General features: G+C 35.5%; 1 long non-coding RNA gene across 2 annotated transcripts; it reads right to left on the bottom strand.

Annotated features, from left to right (window-relative positions):
* Positions 1 to 2,208: 2,208 nt before the first annotated feature.
* On the bottom strand, positions 2,209 to 22,783 carry LOC130014249 (uncharacterized). 2 transcript variants are annotated; one of them, XR_008789219.1, is made up of 7 exons: positions 22,539 to 22,775; positions 22,208 to 22,303; positions 21,933 to 21,955; positions 21,690 to 21,765; positions 21,265 to 21,499; positions 13,709 to 13,833; positions 2,209 to 2,644 (listed from the first exon to the last, which is right to left on the bottom strand). It is a non-coding gene; the product is annotated as an uncharacterized LOC130014249 (long non-coding RNA). The 2 variants fall into 2 exon arrangements; XR_008789218.1 differs by having other exon boundaries at positions 21,933 to 22,303; positions 22,539 to 22,783.
* Positions 22,784 to 22,800: the final 17 nt, after the last annotated feature.

Raw genomic sequence — 22,800 nt, 5'->3', positions numbered from 1 at the left:
ACGTAAAGCTTGGGCTACAATCAGGATTGTTTCATGCCTTAGGAAACTATCGCCAATTTCGCCAAGCCAGATCAGCTTAGCATACTATCAGGATTGTTTCAAGGCAAGAAAGCATGGGGAAACTATCAAGATTGTGTCAAGCCAGAACAGGTTATGATACTATCGACCATATTTACCAAGGCAGAACTGTTGAGCTACATTCAACATTTATAAAGCCAGAACCATTTGGCATATAATCAACCCTTTCCAAGCCAGGACAGCTTAGGATACCATCGCCCGCCATTTGTATCAACCACGTAAACCTTTGGCTACAATCAGGATTGTTTCATGCCTTAGGAAACTATCGCCAATTTCGCCAAGCCAGATCAGCTTAGCATACTATCAGGATTGTTTCAAGGCAAGAAAGCATGGGAAACTATCAAGATTGTGTCAAGCCAGAACAGGTTAGGATACTATCGACCATATTTACCAAGGCAGAACTGTGGAGCTACATTAAACATTTATAAATCGAGAACCATTTGGCATATAATCAACCCTTTCCAAGCCAGGACAGCTTAGGATACCATCGCCCGCCATTTGTATCAACCACGTAAAGCCTGGGCTACAATCAGGATTGTTTCATGCCTTAGGAAACTATCGCCAATTTCGCCAAGCCAGATCAGCTTAGCATACTATCAGGATTGTTTCAAGGCAAGAAAGCCTGGGAAACTATCAAGATTGTGTCAAACCAGAACAGGTTAGGATACTATCGACCATATTTACAAAGCCAGAACTGTTGAGCTACATTCAAAATTTATAAAGCCAGAACCATTTGGCATATAATCAACCCTTTCCAAGCCAGGACAGCTTAGGATACCATCGCCCGCCATTTGTATCAACCACGTAAAGCTTGGGCTACAATCAGGATTGTTTCATGCCTTAGGAAACTATCGCCAATTTCGCCAAGCCAGATCAGCTTAGCATACTATCAGGATTGTTTCAAGGCAAGAAAGCATGGGGAAACTATCAAGATTGTGTCAAGCCAGAACAGTTTATGATACTATCGACCATATTTACCAAGGCAGAACTGTTGAGCTACATTCAAAATTTATAAAGCCAGAACCATTTGGCATATAATCAACCCTTTCCAAGCCAGGACAGCTTAGGATACCATCGCCCGCCATTTGTATCAACCACGTAAAGCTTGGGCTACAATCAGGATTGTTTCATGCCTTAGGAAACTATCGCCAATTTCGCCAAGCCAGATCAGCTTAGCATACTATCAGGATTGTTTCAAGGCAAGAAAGCATGGGAAACTATCAAGATTGTGTAAAGCCAGAACAGTTTATGATACTATCGACCATATTTACCAAGGCAGAACTGTTGAGCTACATTCAACATTTATAAAGCGAGAACCATTTGGCATATAATCAACCCTTTCCAATCAGTGACAGCTTAGGATACCATCGCCCGCCATTTGTATCAACCACGTAAAGCTTGGGCTACAATCAGGATTGTTTCATGCCTTAGGAAACTATCGCCAATTTCGCCAAGCCAGATCAGCTTAGCATACTATCAGGATTGTTTCAAGGCAAGAAAGCATGGGAAACTATCAAGATTGTGTCAAGCCAGAACAGGTTAGGATACTATCGACCATATTTACCAAGGCAGAACTGTTGAGCTACATTCAACATTTATAAAGCGAGAACCATTTGGCATATAATCAACCCTTTCCAAGCCAGGACAGCTTAGGATACCATCGCCCGCCATTTGTATCAACCACGTAAAGCCTGGGCTACAATCAGGATTGTTTCATGCCTTAGGAAACTATCGCCAATTTCGCCAAGCCAGATCAGCTTAGCATACTATCAGGATTGTTTCAAGCCAAGAAAGCATGGGAAACTATCAAGATTGTGTCAAGCCAGAACAGGTTATGATACTATCGACCATATTTACCAAGGCAGAACTGTTGAGCCACATTCACCATTTATAAAGCCAGAACCATTTGGGATATAATCAACCCTTTCCAAGCCAGGACAACTTAGGATACCATCGTCCGCCATTTTTATCAAGCCCGCAAGGCTTGGGCTACAATCAGTATTATTTCACGCCTTAGGAAAATATCGCCCAATTTCACCAAGCCAGATGAGCTTAGCATACTATCAGCATTGTTTAAGGCAGGAAAGCATGGGATACTATCAGGATTGTTTTAATCCAGGACTGTTTAGGATATTTTTGACCGTCTTTACCAAGCCAGAACGGATGAGCTTACATTCAACAGTTATAAAGCCAGAACAACCTTTACCAAGTCAGGATAGCCCAGGATACCATCGCCCGCCATTTTTGAATATGGAACTTCCTACTTTCTATTTGGATTAGGGTTAGGTATTTAAGATTAAAACCTATAAATTCAGGGTGAGGGGTTAAAGATTAAAACCAATGAGTCCCATTTTCACTATACAAGAAAAGGAGTCACAACATCCATACTGCCACAAACTTAATTTGTGGAAAACACTGAAATTGTTATTTACTTTCTGTGGTGCCACAACAATGAAATATTGAGACACTTAAATGGGAGTCACATCAAACATGAATGCCCAACACTCATGTTCAGATCTTTCAGGAATTAAGGGCAAGGTAAAGTTACACCATTTTGTCACAACACCTGAAAAGATGAAAAAATTATTTCAAAAACAAGAACAATGGCTCTTGGATACAAAAGTCTACAATAAAATACATTACTCACAGACCATTTTTTTTGCTACCACTCGCCCTTTAAACTCATCTTGTGATCACTGAGGTGTTAATTTATGGTGAAAATATCCAGGGGGGATCACGGTGTCTAAGTGGTTAAGACGCTGGCTCGCTAGTCTGGAGGTCGGGTGTTTGATCCCTGCATTGGCCGAGGAAGTTCATCCACATTTTCTGGCGTGGTTCCCCCTAGTCAGTGATGCACGACAAGGACAGCAGTCTAGTCGTTCGAATGGTTAAAAAAACCAAGGTCCCGTGTACACATTGGCGTGCACGTAAAAGATCCCTTGGGGGTTGAAATTCGATATAAGAGTAGACCGTAGTGCCGCTGTCCGGGCAAAATTTACCTCATAGCACACTGTATGGCATATGCCTGTCTTCATTTGTCCAGTTCGGAGCAAAACAGTAGGACGTTAAACCCCATTTCATTTTGCAAAATGTCCCACAATCGCGGTTATACAAGAATTATTTGAACTTTTTGACGTTACTTATCACACGCAACTATTGTCCCATGGTGTGTACAACAACCATCAAGACAAATGTACACATGCATGTACTCGCATGTGCTTTAGCCATTTTGGTATTTCAAGTCCTCCTTCTCCACACTCCAGTCATGCCCTGTTGACCTATCACTGGAGCATGAAAAATCGCCCGGTTGATCGAACCTCCTAACCGAATACAAATTGTGGGAGATCAATTATTTACACACCTATATATTTTTTAAAGCCCCAACCATTGCATTTTCTTTCTGATCACCCATTAAATATAATTCGTACTTTCCAAGACAGCGCAAATGACCTTCATCCTTTGCAGACTATAATTTGCTTTTATATGTGTCATATTATGTGGCATAGTGTTTGACATATATCAGTAAGAGTATGTTGCAAATATTATAATTTGCTGGTAAAGTGTAACTTATGGAATTTAAATTGTCTTTGTCGGAACTCTATTTTGTGAATATTTTGAGAGAAAGGAGAAAATTTGTAAGTTACTGTGGCCACAGATTAAAAATATTTATACTCTGTGCTGTGGCATCATGTAGGTAATCCGAGCCTTCGATAAATAAAATGAATTGAAAGTAGTCTATTTTTAGTAACCAATTTCTTTGCTCAAAATAACCAGTAGCTGCCAGGCAGGATACGCCCACATTTTGCAAGGGATGGATAGAGAACAAGCTAAAAACAAACGGGATTTTTTGTACAATCAGGGGCAATAATCCAGAAAATTATGGTCTGAAATCAAGGGCCATAATTCTGGAAGTTACAATCCGATATGCGCGGATATCGATAGAAACAGATAATTGGGTTATAAACTTACATTTCAAGTTTCAACAAAATCGGATAAAAATTGTGACCTCTTTAGGGTCCACAACCTTGAAATACCATATTTTTGCGCTATTTCACGAACTTCGAACTCCGCCATTCTTAGGGTGTAACGGTGATATATGAAAACTTTTTTTAAAATCAGATAAAATTATGCACCCTAGGGTCCAGAAGCTAAAAACGTGATTTTTCGTACAGAGGCCATAATTCATGAAGTTTCGATCCGATACATGCCAATATCGAAAGCAGTCGAGATCTTTTGGTGATAAACCTATATTTCAAGTTTCGTCAAAATCGGATAAGAATTGTGACCTGTAGAGTGTCCACAAACAAATGGTGGACGGACGGATGTCCAGACGGACAGGGGCGACAACAATATATGTCACATGAAAATGTGGGCGTATAAAAATACAGTTTTTGCCAAAATGAGACTTAAACTTCCGGTGATACTACAGGCAAAATAATGTGAAAAATGACGCATGCAAACTTGCCTATTTATCGTCAACTGCGCAAGGAACCGGGATCTTTGGGTTATAAACTTACATTTCAAGTTTCAACAAAATCGGATAAAAATTCTGATCTCTATAGGGTCTACAAGCTAAAAACGCGATTTTACGTAAAATCAGGGGCCATAATTCATGAATTTACGGTCCGATATGCGTGATTATCAAAAGGAACCGAGATCTTTGGGTTATAAACTTACATTTCAAGTTTCAACAAAATTGGATAAAAATTGTGACCTCCAAAGTGTCCACAACCTTGATATATCATATTTTTAGGCTATTTGAGTACGAGGGGCTGCCATTTTGTTGGTCAGTTTTGGTACGATTTTTACGAAATTGGAACTCAACTATACTGAGGTTGTAATGGTGGTGATATATTCAAAGGTTTTGTTTTAAATCGGATAAAAATTATGACTGCTATCACTGAGAACTACTAAGTGGTCAATCTGTGCACAGCCCTTATAGAAAATTATGTCTTGGGCGTTATCTCTACGTCTATCGAAAGAAAATTAATTTTCCGACTATTACTCGGCATTACCGCGTTAAAACTGTAAATAAGGTGTGTTAATTAACGAGGGTGAAAAACTGTCTGAGAGGTGAGTTAATTAACGATAGGGGTGAAAAACTGTGCGACGGCGCGTTTTCAGTAGAGGTGTGTTAATTAACCGACCGGTAAAAAATGAATGTCAATGTTGTGTATTGTTTAATTGGCGAGTATAATCAAGGACCAACAGGCTTTATCTGACACGTACGTGTTAAATCAAAATTTGGGAAGTAAAACTGTTTTACCGTGCGATTTATCATTCGACCGTGTGTTTTACGTAGGTCTTTGTATAATTAAAGACAGGTCTTTAGATAGGCGTGTGTGCTCGCTATGAACTACGTTGAACCCTTTTGTATTGCATACTATAAGTTTCATTTAATGAAATAAAAATATGGGCCTTAATCTATCGTATACGGAAAGGCGAATATTATGTTGTCATTTATCAATACCGACCAGTCAGAGCCCAATTTGAATATCCACGGGAATATAGAGAGTAAATTCAGCAAAAACAACCGAACTATATTTCTGCTTTATTATTAAAAGACGCGCACTCACCGTTTGAAATATATTAAATTTATAAAAACGTGCCACGATGCGTAGATTGAGCATCTTACCTTCAATAGCAATATCCATAAAACAGAAATCTCCATATTGATAAATAATACGGCACAACAAACCGAACAGTGGTAATTTCCACACAAATGATATATTTAAACTAAAATTACTTTAGCTTTTCACGTTTCATTACACTATTTGCATATTGTCCGACAGTTTTGGCCCAATTTTCATGAAATTCGAACTCAACAAACATCACCGTGAAAAGGTGATATATTCAAACGTTTTTTTAAATCAGGTATCTAGAGGGTCCGCAAGCTAAAAACACGATTTTTCATACAATCAGGGGCCATAATTCAGGAAGTTACGATTCAATATGCCCAAATATCGAAAGGGTTATAAACATGCATTTCAAGTTTCATCAAAATCATATCAAAATTGTGACCTCTAGATAGTCCACAACTTCGATATAACAGATGTTTACACTAATTGTGTACGAGGGGCGGCCATTTTCTCCAGCAGTTTTGGTCAGATTTTCATGAAATTCGAACTCATCTAATTTTACGGAGTAACGGTGATAAATCTGAACGTTTTTTTTTAAATCAGATAAAAATTATGACCTCTATAGGGTCCACAAGCTAAATACGAAATTTTTCGTACAATCACGGGCCATAATTCAGGAAGTTACGTTCAGGTATATGCAATTACCGAATGGAACCAAATCATTGGATAAAAATTGTGACCTCTATAGGGTCCACAAGCCAAAAACGCGATTTTTCGAAGAATCAGGGGCCATAATCCATATCGCAAGGAACGGAGATCTTAGTGAGATAAACCTATATTTCAAGTTTCGTTGAAATCGGATAGAAATTGTGAACTGTAGAGTGTCTACAAACAATTGTGGACGTCCGGACGGACAGGGCTAGACAATATACAATCACATGAAAATGTGGGCGTATAAAAACTTAGGACGTCACTCTAACAAAAAATCTAGGTCAAATTTCTACTGCAACAGTCGATTGCGAATAGTGAATGCTTTTCAAAAATATCAAACTATTGACCTTCGGATAAAAATTGTAGGACGAGTAGGATTTTGAAGATTGACTTACATTTTCAAAATAGTGTCACTTTCGGTGAATTTTAACATGATGAGATTTCTCTAAAAAGTTGAAAGACGACTCGTACTAACAAATATTTTTAAATAAGGCAACATTAAAGATACATTATGGGAGATTAGATAAAGAGCTGGAAGTTCTCAATATAATAGTTAACCATTTTTCAAGAGATGGATAGAGAACAAACTAAACAAAAAGCGATTTTTCGTAACATCAAGGGCCATAATTCAAGAAGGTACGATCAGATATGTGCGAATATCGACAGGAACCAAGATCGTTGGGTTATAAACATGCATTTCAAGTTTCATTAAAATCCGATCAAAATTGTGACCTCCAAAGGGTTCACAACCTTGATATACCAGATGTTTACACTATTTGCGTCGAGGGGTAGGCCATTTTGTCTGGCAGTTTTCGTCCGATTTTCAAGAAATTCAAACTCGCCTAACATTACTGTGTAACGGTGATATATTTGATTGTTTTTGTATATCAGATAATAATTGTGACCTCTCGAGGGACCACAAGCTAAAAACAGGATTTTTCATACAATCAGGTGACATAATCCAGGAAGTTACGATCTGATATGCACAAATATTGACAGTAACCAAGATCTTTGGGTTATAAACATGTATTTCAAGTTTCATCAAAATCGGATCACAATTGTGACTAATTTTTAAATTAAGGGACCACAAGCTAAAAACGTTATTTTTCTTACGATCAAGGACCATAATTCAAGAAAGTACAATCAGATATGTGCGAATATCGAAAAGAACCAAGATCTTTGTGTTATAAACATGCATTTCAAGTTTCATCAAAATTGGATCAAAATTGTGACATTCACATGTGTTTTTTTTAAATTGGATACAAATTTTGACCTCTAGTGGGACAAACTAAAAATGTGATTTTTCATACAATCAAGGGCCATAATTCAGGAAGTTACGATGCGATATGTGCGAATTTCGAAAGAAACCAAGATATTTGGGTTATAAACATGTATTTCAAGTTTCATTAAAATCCGGTCAAAATTGTGACCTTTAGAGGTCCATAACCTTGATATACCAAATGTTTACAACATTTGCACATGGGGGGGGGGGGGCATTTTGTCTGACAGTTTTGGTCCGTTTTTCATGAAATTCGAACTCAACCACCAACAATATGGTGTAACGGTGACATATTCAAACGTTTTTTTAAATCAGATAATAATTGTGAACTCTTGAGGGACCACAAGCTAAAAACGCGATTTTTCATACAATCAGGGACCAAGTTCAGCAAGTTACGATCTGATATGCACAAATGTCGAAAGGAAACAAAATCTTTGGGTTATAAACATGCATTTCGAGTTTCATCAAATTGGGTGAAAATTGTGATCTCTAGAGTGTCCACATGAAAATGTAAGGGTATAAAAACTAGATAATGTAAAGGGAATTTGCTGAAAATTTCAGTCAAATTGATCCCTTCATAAAAAGATTTTAGCGATAGAACTTTTGGCCTAGCCTCGATCATTATTACTAAAGTCGGTACGATAAAAAACATAGTCTCAATTATCCATTTAATGATTAAATTATGAATGGATGTCGAACAGGAAATCGGAGCCTAATCCATGTCTAATTAAGAATTTAGATAACATTTCAGGCCGAAAGACCTGCAATAGGCAGTTTTAGCTCTTGCATAGTGTATGTATGTTTAAAGAAGTTGGAAATCTAACATCTTCAAAGGGGAGATAATCGAAAAGTTTTTGTTGACATTTTTGGCTTAATCAAATTGGGCCATATGCATGCGTCAGAGAAATGAAATGGAGTTTAACGTCCTACTGTTCTGCTCCTAACCTGGGCTAATGAAGACGGGCATACGCCATACAGTGTGCTATGAGGGAAATTTTGCCCGGACAGCGGCACTACGGCCTACTCTTATATCGAATTCCAACTGCCAAGGCATGCGTCAGAGTAGTCAATGTCTCGACATAAAAGCCGAGAAATATGAACAGTTACAAATTAGTGAAAGTCGCATCCAAATTGGTTGAAAAACGAAAAAATTCTCTCTGATGTCTAATATAGGTCTATTGTCGTTGATGACATCACTTCCTGTTATCATTTTCAAAGTTTTAGTTATTCACCTTTTGTACTAAATACCTTTCGGATGGTATAGAGTTTTATTTTGTAGAACATGTACTTTTTCCAAACACATGAGAAAAAAAATAATAATCTGAACAAAAACAATAGTTTTTATACGCCCACATTGAAATTGCTTGTGGATGCTCTAGAGGCTGAAGTTAATATCCGATTGACTTTAAATTTATACACAGTGTTTAAGGTCATGAGACGAACAAGCCTATTGATGTTCAGTGATTTCCGATAATTACTGCCAGAGTTATGGCCCTTTATCACTTCAAAATGGGTGGGTGCTCTAGAGGTCAAAGTTGATGATGACTGCCAGAGTTATGGCCCTTGATCACTTCAAAAAATCTTGTAAATGCTCTGTAGGCTAAAGTTAATATCCAATTGACTTTAAATTGATACACAGTGTTTGAGGTCATGAGACGAAGAATCATTGATTTTCAACGATTTCCGATAATTACTGCAAGAGTTATGGCCCTTGATCACTTTGAAAAATCTTGTGACGCTCTAGAGGCTAAAGTTATCCGATTGACTTCAGATTGATACACAGAGTTTAAAGTCTTGAGACAAACAAGTATATTGATTTTCAATGAATCTTGATATAAACATATGTGACAACTCTTGTTTACTGCCCGGACGATTTAGCTGCTGTGGGCGTATGTTTCGTTGCCTGGCAACCTATCTTTATACTACGTAAAACTAATAATCCGAACAAAAATAATAGTTTTTATACTAGGTAAAACTAATAATCTGAACAAAAACAGTAGTTTTTATACCATGTAGTAGTAGTATAAATACTAATAATCTTAGTAGTAACAATAGTCTTTCACCAAAGCCTAGTATGGCCTCTAATAGTTTAAAGAATCCTCCAGCATTGCATAAGAATAATTCATATGTGAGCAGTGGAAAAATGAAGTCAAAATGTGGCAGTTTATAACTGAATTAGAAAAGAGAACCAGAAGTTGCCAAGCAAGATACGCCCACATTTTGCAAGAGATGGATAGAGAAAGCGATTTTTCGTACAATTAGGGCCCATAATTCAGGAAGCTATGGTCTGAAATGCGCGAATATTGAGAGGATCTGCGATATTTGGGATATAAAGATATAATTTAAGTTTCATCGAAATGGGATAAAAATTTTGACCACCAGCTAAAAATTCAGGAAGTTACAATCCGACATGCACGAATATCGAAAGGAACCAAGATCTTTGGGTTATAACGATATATTTCAAGTTTCACCAAAATCGGATAAAATTGTGACTTATAGAGGGTCCACAACCTTGATATACCATATATTTATACTATTTGTGTACGAGGTGCGATCATTATGTCCGGCAATTTTGGTTCAATTTTTATGTGATTCGAACTCAACCATTACATTAGGGTGTAAAGTTAATATATTCAATCGGTTTTTTTTAAATCGGTATATGCAATTACCGAATGGAACCAAATCATTCTGATATCAATATAAATTTAAAGTTTCATCAACATCGGATCAAAATTGTGGCCTCTAGAGGCTCCAAAATCTTAATATACCATATAATTTACACTATCTGCGTACAAGGGGCAACCATTTTGTCCAGCAGTTTTGGCCTGATTTTCACAAAATTCGAACTCAACCATCACTAGGGTGTAACAAAGATATATTCAAACTTTAAATCGGATAAAAATTGTGGCTCCTAGAGAGACCACAAGCTTAAAACGTGATTTTTCGTATAATCAAGGGTCATAATTCAGGAAGTTACGATCCGAAATGCGCAAATATCAAGAGGAACCAAGATCCTTGGGTTATAAACATGTATTTCACAATCGGATCAAAATTGCAGCCACTAGAGGGTCCACAACCTTGATATACCATATATTTATACTATTTGTGTACGAGGTGCGATCATTATGTCCGGCAGTTTTGGTTCAATTTTTATGCGATTCGAACTCAACCATTACATTAGTGTGTAAAGGTAATATATTCAATCGTTTTTTTTTTAAATCGGTATATGCAATTACCGAATGGAACCAAATCATTCTGATATCAATATAAATTTAAAGTTTCATCAACATCGGATCAAAATTGTGGCCTCTAGAAGCTCCAAAATCTTAATATACCATATAATTTACACTATCTGCGTACAAGGGGCAACCATTTTGTCCAGCAGTTTTGGCCTGATTTTCACAAAATTCGAACTCAACCATCACTAGGGTGTAACAATGATATATTCAAACTTTTAATCGGATAAAAATTGTGGCCCCTAGAGAGACCACAAGCTAAAAACGTGATTTTTCGTATAATCAAGGGTCATAATTCAGGAAATATGCGCAAATATCAAGAGGAACCAAGATCCTTGGGTTATAAACATGTATTTCACAATCGGATCAAAATTGCAGCCACTAGAGGGTCCACAACCTTGATATACCATATATTTACACTATTTGCATACGAGGGGGGTGGCCATTAGAAGTCAACAACCATCATTAGGGTGTAATTGTGACCTTTAGAGGTCCATAACCTTGATATACCAAATGTTTACAACATTTGCACATGGGGGGGGGGGGGGTTGCGGCTATTTTTTCTGACAGTTTTGGTCCGATTTTCACAAAATTCGAAGTCAACCATCATTAGGGTGTAACGGTGATACATTCAAACGTTTTTTGAAATCGGATAAAAATTGTGCCCTCAAGATTGACCACAAGCTAAAAACACGATTTTTCGTACCATCAAGGGCCATAATTCAGGAAGTTACGATCCGATATATGCAAATATTCAAGGGCACCAAGATCTTTGGGTTATAAACACGAATTCCAAGTTCCATCAAAATCCGATAAAGATTGACCCCTTGAGTGTCCGCAAGCTAATTTGGCCGCAATCATTCTTTTCTCCGAGTTATTGAACGCAAGTAATTATACTGTTAGATACAACAGGTCTGATTTTAACACGAGACTTTTAGTATGTAGAACTTCAGATGAAAACCCTATTATGCTCTATGCTGATCCCTAGGTTAAGAGACCCCCAGTTGTGAGCAAAAGCATACGGGCTCGATGAATGTAAGCGGAACAGAACCTGAAATGCCCCCCAAAATATTTCTGGTTACAAATGGTACAGCCGGTTGTTTGCGAACAGCCCCCCCCCCCCCCAAGATAATTTGTAAAATTTGACGAACACAGACTCGTTTTCCTGGCGCGAATCGTGATAGTTGGAACCTAGCACTAAGACAGTTGTATTAAAAAAATTCTATTTCTATGTAACACCTCACTGGTTTGTGCAAATAAAATTAATTGTTAGACCATTTATGCCCTATCTTTAAAAATAAGATATTTGAGTAACGTCCTTGTTGAATAAGTATGCCAATAATATATACTCTTCAAAAAAAAGTAGGGGATATTGAAATGGGCACAAAAATTGAACTTATACAAGAGCTAGTGATACTCGTTTTAAGTATCGGATAAAACTTTTGATCTCTAAATGGTCCATAACCTTGGTATTGTATGGAGAGTTGCCATTTGACTGAAAGTTTCAGTCCGATTTTCAGGAAATTCATAATTATGATGTAATGCCGACACATTTGAACGGTTTTGGAAATACGATATAAATGGTTTTCTATATCAATTGATGACCACCAGCTGCCAGGCAGGCTACGCCCACAGTTTGCAAGAGATGGATAGAGAACAAGCTAAAAACAAACAGGATTTTTTGTACAATCAGGGGCAATAATCCAGAAAGTTATGGTCTGAAATGCGCAAATATCAAAAGGGACTGAGAAGATCTTTGGGATATAAAGATATGTTTTAAGTTGCATCAGAATCGGATAAAAATTGTGACCGCTAAAGGGTAGACAATATACTTTTACACAATTTTGTTGGGCAGTTTCATTTCAATTTTCCCGAAATTCAAATTCAACCTTCATTATGGTGAAATGGTGAAATATTTAAACGGTTTTTAAAATCGGAAAAAAATTGTGACCTCTAGAAAATCTGCAAGCTAAAAATGCGATTTTTCGAACAATCAGGAGCCATAATCCAGGAAGTTAAGTTTGGGTATCCGTGATTATCAAACGGATCCAAGATTTTAGCGTGTAATGGTGATATATTCACACATCTTTTTTTTTTTTTTAAATCAGACAAAATTGTGACCTCTACAGGGACTACAAGCTAAAAAGGTATTTTCCGTACAATCAGGGGCCATAACCTTCGACAACCTTTGCATATTATACTTTTACACAATTTGCGTACAAAGAGCGCCCATTTTGTCTAGTGGTTTCATTTCGATTTTCAAATGAATATCAAAAGGAACCAATTTCTTTGGGTTATAAACATGTATTTCAAGTTTCATCAAAATCGGATCAAAATTGTGACCTCTAGACGGTCAACAACTTTGAAATATCAGATGTTACACACTATTTGCGTACGAGGGGCGTCCATTTTGTCCGTCGGTTTTAGTCCGATTTTCACGAAATTCAAACTGAGCCAGAATTACGATGTAACGGTGATATTTTTTAACTTTTTTTTAAAATCAGATAATAATTGTGACCTCTAGAGGGAGCTCAAGCTAAAAACGTGATTTTTCATACAATCAGGGGCCAGAATCCATGGAGTTACGGTTCGATACATGCCAATATCGAAAGGAACCGACATCTTAGCGAGATAAACCTATAATTCAAGTTTCGTTGAAATAGAATAAAAATTGTGACATGTAGAGTGTCCACAAACAATTGTGGACGGATGGACAGACAGGGGCGACGACAATATACTTCCACATGAAAATGTGGGCATATAAAAAACCCTGTAGCTTCTTGAACTTTAGCCTGATCATAAAAAAATTAAGAACATTTACATACCTGACCGATGTATCATCAGCATAGTCATCAAGCAATCAGAACTTCACCTGTTCTTTATGTTGTAGGGCTCAAAATATGGATATATTAACCACACATGTACAAGACATGCCCATATTTTCCAAGAACTGTGGGGAAAAAACAAAGCATAGGTGAATCTATCAGCAATGATAACCAGCAGACCTGTCAACTCTACCGCATCACGCAGTAAAGTGCCGCGAAAAGGCCTCATGTACCGCTCTACTGCCCGGTAAGAGATATCTACCGCATTTTCAAACAAAGAGTTTTTTAATATTCTCGCCAAAACTATGGAACTAAGGGAAGCAACTCTTTGCATGTAAACAATAATGATTGCGACTTTCGGTTATTAACATCGATTTGGGATATTGTAAGGTGTAATTTAGCTAAGATTTTTTCTCAAATTCTTTTCAACCTATTTTAGAGTTAATAAAGCGGATATAATTATTGGCACGTGTTCCAAATACTCTTAAAATGCGTAGCGATAAACTAAACAAATAGCGACCAATTTACAGTGGCAGTGGTACGTCGCACGTACGTCACAAGGAATCAAGATATTTTTAAAATCATGCTAACACTAACACAGACAGCTAAGTTAAAACAAAAGAGAAGTGGCAGTGGTAGGCCTACTGCCAGTAGTTACTAATTATTTCTTTCTATAGGCTACATATTCAATTTTGGTTTAATTACATAGGCCTAATGATAAATAATTTTAGATAAGATATGGTTACCATTGTTTGTGTACATTTTATCTAATTACCCATTTAATGCAATTTTTGTATTGTTAATTGTTGGACCTGCAGTTCAGCGTATCATTTCTAAATTAATTACCCTTGGAAGTGCAAATTTACGCTTTTTTGGGAATCTGCCAAATCATGGTTTCTACTGCATTTTTTACACTACCCTACTGCATTTCAGCAGTACCTTGAAATAAATGATTAATTGTGCTGTAATTAAATAGAGATGTTGATAGTTGACCAGAAAATAAAAGAGTGAAGTTAGTAACTAGGATAAACAAAGCAGGTTTCTAAGACACTTAAATCTACTCACTATCTTACAACAGCATCTTTAAACTAAACTAAAGTAATTATAACTACTGGAAATACAAGGCTAGCTGGATAAACAGGACAATGGAAACTGACTAAAATCTTTAAACAGAATATAACACCCTACTAAAATAGTTAAAGAGAATATAGCACCCTACTACACTATCCCCCCAGCACAAGAAGTGGCGTCCTAACCAGTCTATGATCCACCTTAATAAAAACAACAATATACATATAATACAAAAACCAAATAACCAAATCATAATCCATAAACAAATCCAAGTCGTCATCACCTAAAACTGTAAGCAACTACATACATTTGTAATATAACCAACCTAATTAATAATGCAGAAATCAATTATAAAAGTAGATATAGTCACTGAAAATCAAACCCAAACAGTATTCCCTAAAACCCAAGCATCCGATTTCATCCATCCCGATGGTTTTCGTTGACGTTTTAAAGGAACAGGACTTTCTGACGAATGAGAATCTGACACAACTGGAATAGAAATATCCGGTGGTAAAATATCGGGAGCTTTTTGCAAAGAAATATTAATATCAGTAGAACAGTGACCATCAGAAACCAAATTACTATCGTTAATATTAACCACAGACCCATCTGCATCAGAAGACTGAGAAACACCACTACTTACATCAGAAAGAGGAATGACATCACTATTTACATCACTAGTACTGACCCGAGTTATAGGTTCTTCAGAAATACTGCAATCAATTGACAAAGTAGTATCAAGTGACACTTTAGATCGGGGAGCTGGAATAGGGCGCCCTGACGAACAAATAGGTAAGAGAAGATTTCTGTGAAGGGTGCGTCTTTCGGAAGTGCCATCTTTTTGAACAGTGTAAACTGGAATGCTGAAATCAGGCTGTGAAACAACAGTATAACAAATATTTTCCCACTTATCAGCCAATTTATTTTTACCTCTAATTTGAACATTTCTTACCAAAACAATATCTCCATAATGAAGGTTAGCGCCTTTAACTTTTGTATCATAGTGAAACTTGTCTATGTTGAGCCTTTTCTATGTTTTGTTTAGCAATTTCATTAACCAAATTGAATTTATCTTGCAGCTGAGAAGCAAATTGTGTGTATGAAGAATTGATATCAGAAGAATAATTGTCACCAAGAATTATATCCACCGGAAGTTTTGGATTTCTACCAAACATGAGATAAAAAGGAGAATAAGAAGTGGACTCCTATTTTGTTGAATTATATACATATACTAAAAATGAGAGTCTTTCCAGTGAACCTTCTGATCTTCTGTGAGTGTACCAAGCATATTTAATAAAGTTCTGTTAAAACGCTCACATAACCCATTACCCATGGGATGATAGTGTTGTTCTAGATTTATTTATACCTAAGATACTGCATACTTTAATAATATTCGATTCAAAATTTCGACCCTGATCAGAATGAAGTTGTGAAAAAATGCCATATGGTAAGAAGAAATGTTGTATTAAGATTTTAGCGGTGGTTTTAGCGGTCTGGTTTTTTGTTGGTACTGCTACAGCAAACTTTGTGAAATGATCCGTTATAATTAAAATATTCTCAATACCACCTTTAGATGGTTCCAAAGAAAGAAAATCAGTGCAGACTAGTTGTAAAGGTTCTGATGTTGAAATACCGACTAAAGGAGCACGAATATTCTGTTGGGGAGACATTCGACGGATACATCTGTCACATATACGAACATAATTTTCTACATCTCTACACATATGTGGCCAATAAACTCGAGATTTAACCAAATCCAAGGTTCGATCTCTACCCATATGACCCAAATTGCCATGAAGTGCAGACAATACCAGACGACGAAGAGAAACAGGTAATACAATTTGTAAAATAGGGTCAGATGAAGATGAAAACTTTATATATAAAATGTCTTTTATAATTAAGTTATCCCAGGAACAAAGTATAGCAGCTGTATCCTTATCAACACTATGAAAATCAGTAGGTTTACATCCATTTCTAACTGCTTGAATTATAAACTGAATCCCTACACAATCTTGTTGTGCCTTGTAAACTTTTGACTTATCCATTAAATTTGAATATTCCACAGGAACACTAATAATAAAAGAAACAAAACAATCTAGAACATTCTGACTAAAAGAAAAAGTTTCAATTTTACCAAGATCAACGTCAGTGAAATTAATTATAGCTGTTACAACTGTATTATCTAGACTTGAAACTGGAAGTCTTGATAAAGCAGTTAAAGGTTTAGCTATCCTTGAGTAATCTTTAATGTATCTTATAAAATAACCACAAAAACCTAAAAAGCTACGAATTTCAGAAACATTTGAAGGAATCGGCCAGTTCTTAAGTGTAGAAATTTTGTCAGGGTCAGCTTTTACACCATCTTCTGAAATAATATGCTTCCTGAGACGAGAAAATACGGACCCTAAACGAATAAGATGTTCCTCGAATGTTTTGGAAAAAACAATAATGTCATCTATATATGTAAGACAATGAAACAGATGAATATCCGCCATACACCGCTCTAAACAACGCTGGAAAGAACTAGGCGCGTTGGTTAATTCGAAGGGCATAGCATTAAACTCCCAAAAGCCTAAATTGCCAGTTGTAAATGCTGTCTTGGGTTTATCTTCTTCAGCCATTTCTATCTGCTAGTACCCACTTTTTAAATCTAATGAAGAAAAATATTTAGAACCATGAAGCGAATCAAGAGTCTCTTCTATCCTGGGAAGTGCATATGAATCATGGACAGTTCTGGAATTTAGTTTTCGGTAGTCCACACAGAAACGTAGTGAACCGTCTTTTTTTCGAACAAGATCTACTGGAGAAGCAAAGGGACTATTTGAAAACGTCTTTATAACTATGTAAAAGATCTTTAAGTTGGTTAGCTTCTTCTGTACATTTTGAATGAATAGACTGAAAATTAAACAAATCATCAAACGGCTTTACTGAAGAATTATTTGATGATAAAAATGGAGAATTATTTACGACTTCAACTTGCTGAAGTTGACAAAGAACTGCTTTACCAGGAATAGTAATGGGTCTGTCTGAAGAATTTGTGATGTTAATTCTCACTTTATTAGATGACTGTAAAATTACATTTAACTATACCAGGAACAACATGAAGAGAACCAGGAAGTGATATATCATCTAGCGCCATATAACATTTACCGGGTAATGGTTTAGTTAATTTTGAAGTACCAGCCACAAGCATTGACGAATTTGCAGGAATCTTCACCGGATTTGAACTGGACTTTAAAAAACAAGGAACTTTACTAGATTGAACTTGTGTAGTTAAAAGTGAAAATGTGGAATTCCAAACATCTGAATCTGTTGATGTGTTACATAACCTTGAGAGAATATTTGTACCCACTAACATTGGAGTCTTAGAATTAAAAGAATTTGTAGGTACAACTAAAATTAAATCTTGCAAATGTTCACTACTATCAGGAATTCTAACAGGAACTGAAATATATCATAAGTATGAAACTTTAATCCCTCCTACGGTACGAACTTCTAATAAATCGTTAAGCGGGTAAATTTGAAAATTAGGTAAAAAACGACGATGAAAATCAGCAGAAATGGTAGAAACCATTGAACCGGAATCCAATAATGCAGAACATAAAATATCATTAATTAAAATATGAGCAACGTTCGATGAACCAACTAAATCGGAAATAAAAGATGAGGCATTCTGTTGACAAGAAACATTAGGACTTACCGACCGCCCCGTGGAATAAGTCCTTGCGAGTTTAAAGAACACTCGATCCCCTCTTCTGTGACCAGGTTGTTGACAAGCGTAACAAATAGGAGTTACCCTGGGACGATAATCGCTTGTATTTAAAAACTGATTCGGTGGGCGAAATGTGGGATTGAACAAAGGAGGAGGAGGAACATGAACTTGACGAGGTGGATCTCTCATATTCGAAGAATTGAACTGTGTAGGTGGCTGTCTATAGTACCTCTGTCGTGGTTGCTGCATCTGGTGCTCCATATCAGATATACGAGAATTAACTGTTTTCAATTGCTCTGACAAACCGGAAATTTTATTTTGAAAAGTGTGTGAAGAACTTGAAGTTGTAGATGTTAAATAAAATGATTACCCAGAACTAGCGAAATTAGAAGTGACTGGAAATTATGCATCTCTTCTTCACCTTTCCTAACTGCAGTCATTAAAACTGAAAATGAAACATCAGCATCAAGAATGTGCCTAGTATTAGATTTGACTTGTGAATTGATCAGGCCATGCCAAAATCTGTCCTTCAATATCTTATTTGAAGAATGTTCAACTAGAATACCAGCATTAATTAATTTTGAAAGAATATGTTTGATTTTACATGCCCATGAGGAAATGGATTTTCCTGCTGCTTTGCAGTGTATAGTTTATTCATCAAGACATCTACAGATAAAATATCAACAAATAATGGGTCAAAGTGCATAAATAAATCAGTTATTGTTTGAGGATTAATACCAATTAAAAATTCAGCAGCTGTACCTCGTGCGGCTCTACGAATGGCATTAATAATAGATGGGATAGAATATTGGCCTTCTCTCTCCAATCCGACAATCTCCAGACGCCATTGATAAGAAACGTCTCCTTTGTTGCTGTCTCCGGAAAATGAAGATAATCGTGGTGAAGATGAAAAAGGCAAGTATGAACAAGTGGGCATTTCAAATCTGGAAACTGAAGAAGATCTTTGAAATGTAGTAATTGGATTCATTTGAACAGATGAAGAATTTTGCTGTAGTGTATGGGGTATGGAAACAGAAGATGCTGATGCCGGATAACTCTGCACTGGTGTTGTATTCTGAAAATTTGATGGTTGACGTCTCAATCGATGATGGTGTGGAATTAACATAAAAAGTCTCATTGCCTGATCTTGGGGTTCTTCGCGAAGTAGAATTTCTAACAGTGGAAGTTGTGTGAGCACCTTGGAGTTGAAACCGTGCATGACAAATTTAACAAAGATGAAGATTGATATGAAATGAAATGGAGTTTAACGTCCTACTGTTCTGCTCCTAACCTGGGCTAATGAAGACGGGATGAAGATTGATGAGGACGAGTATCAATCAAAGGGCCATATACTAGTACATCCTTACAAAACTTCATGTTGCATTTCCAAATTTAATTGCAACATTACCACTTTTAATTCATTAGTAATTGAACGAGTTGCGTCTTCATTTGCATTTGCTTCTGCCATTGTGTAAACTAAGCACCGATGTAACAACAAAATATAAATGAATAAATACCAAATAAATGACCTAAAAAAAATTTGGAAATTCACATTACACACCATGTAGATGAAAATATCTACGTGAAAATCAAAATCAAAATGTAGATGAAAATATCTAAGTGAAAATCAAAATCAAACAAAATTTTTGGACTGGAATGTGAAATTCGCTACCGAAAACAATCTACAAAGTTGAAGTCACAACAACAAAACCAGAATATATATCAAAATTAACACCGAAAATCCAAGTCCAAAAGAAATACCCAACTGAAACTTTTCAAACCTCTTCAGAAATGAAAATACAAGAAAACAAAAACAATCAAATACTGGAACGATAAGGTTAAATGAAAATCAAGCAAGTCATGAGCAATCAGTTTACCTTCATTAATTAAAGTCAAGTTACAAGGAAAGAAATGCTGAGGAGAAATAGAAATGGAAAGTCAAGTGCAAGTGTTTTGATAATGTTAAGTTATGGAACTATGTAGAATGTAAACAAATAAAAAATGGCTGTCAATGTCAATAGGTCAATGTCACAGTCAGTAGGTCAATGTCAATGTAACCTATCACCTATAAGAGAAATTTAAAGCTACCCTAATTATAAAATACATATGTCTGTTTTACACAGAATTTAATATTATAATGTTATGTAATTAATAGCACCCTAATAATTATGATTCCAATGATTTAAATATTTATGTAAGGTTGATATTTGTAATGTTAGAAATGTATTTTACCAAATAACCATTGAATGATTGTACTAATATGACCAATGAATTTTATTACTACATAAATGTATAATGTAAGATGTACTATATGAACAATTATTAATAAAATATGTACCTATATACAAGTAGAATAAGTAAATATGTAAAATAACCGGTATTTATTTATGAAGTAAAGAATTTAATGCATTAGTCACCTAGATTATTTATAATAATATAGCTGTCTAAATTACGATATGTGTATTTTACTAACTTTGTAATTTATGTACGTTAATAATAAGAACAAATATTATACACTATAAGTATAAGACTAAGACAGACAATCAAGGCGTCCCCAGATATACATACACATTCACACTTACAACAATAAACTACTCAATATTACAATTAATACACTTATAATAATATATTCATACAAACAAAATGTTTACTTGGCCAACTTTGTAATTTATATACTATGTACGTTAATAATAACAACAATTAATACAATTATAATAATATATTCATAGAAACAAAATGTTTACTTGGCCAAGTATAAGAAAAAACAACTTACATAGCTCTTTCGCAGAAATCCAGAAAAATCCAAGAATTCCAACACAAACACAAATCAAGTAAGAGTTCGCAAAACACAGATCACAAAACACACCAGGAATCCACCGTCTCTATACCACGTTGGGCGCCATTTTGTAGCTGGAGGATCGCATGATCGACTCCAGGTCGGGGTTGAACAGAACAGTTGAGACCAGTGAACAACAGGACAATATAATATTTTACAGAACAAAAAAACCCTGAAAAGATACAAAATGATTATTTACACAAGTGAATTATTAAATGATATATATTCTATTAATTACTAATTCAGGAGGCAAGTTATAATATAAGTACTATATTATATGTATTAAAATATCAAGACTATATATTTACATTTAATCCGTTATGACAAAGAATGATATAAATATAGATATCAAACTAACATACCCTAAGACGGGTGCTTTCCAGGAAAATAAATGTGACCATAGAGTTGTAAACTTTACAGACAACACAATTAGGAACGCTATAGTATAAAACAATTAACAAGACATTACACAGGGGATAATATATTTAATCAATGTTTATTTATGAAATATAAAGTTACCTAATTTGCTAATAATTAATTTATTAGTTTAGAATTACTTATATAGTTTAAAATGTCTAGTCCAGTCAAACAAATATTAAACCTACCTTGAAATAAATGATGAATTGTGCTGTAATTAAATAGAGATGTTGATAGTTGACCAGATAATAAAAGAGTGAAGTTAGTAACTAGGATAAACAAAGCAGGTTTCTAAGACACTTAAATCTACTCACTATCTTACAATATCATCTTTAAACTAAACTAAAGTAATTATAACTACTGGAAATACAAGGCTAGCTGGATAAACAGGACAATGGAAACTGACTAAAATCTTTAAACAGAATATAACACCCTACTAAAATAGTTAAAGAGAATACAGCACCCTACTACCGCGAACGCGGTTACAGTTTAGAGATGAAGCACCAGAGCATATATGAAGAACGTCAAAAAACCTCATGAATTATAATAACAATATGCCCTGAAAGAACAAAAATACATTCCATACTAAACTAATGATACAAGTCAATGTTATACAATCTTAATCATATCACAGTAAACCGAATGATTGACTTACATCTTTGGATAAAGTCTATGAATTATTTCATAAAATCATAATATAGAATCATTCATTCTACACACTTTATTTCACAAAATAAAGTCACATATCAAGCATTCATGTGTTTTAAATTATATGTAATGTAAATGTGTCTTACCACTTTGTGGAAATGAGCTGTATGAATCTCAGGAACCAGTCATCCAAGTAGAAAAAGAAGAGTGAGAGAAAATACTAATTCATATCTTTTAATAAAATGCGCCACCCAAATAACCAATCAGAATACAGCAAATCATATCACCTGATAAACAACCTCCAAGTGAAATGTACAACAAAACCTTCCAGAACAAAAGTAACTCCTCAATATTTTAGACTAAGGACACAAAGAACAAATTCCACCAAACATAAGAATCAAATCCTAG

The sequence above is a fragment of the Patella vulgata genome, chromosome 9 (assembly GCF_932274485.2).
Source record: "Patella vulgata chromosome 9, xgPatVulg1.2, whole genome shotgun sequence".
Classification (NCBI taxonomy): Eukaryota; Metazoa; Mollusca; class Gastropoda; family Patellidae; genus Patella; species Patella vulgata.
Note: the sequence above shows the minus strand (reverse complement) of the source record. Positions and strands in the feature narration are given on the sequence as shown.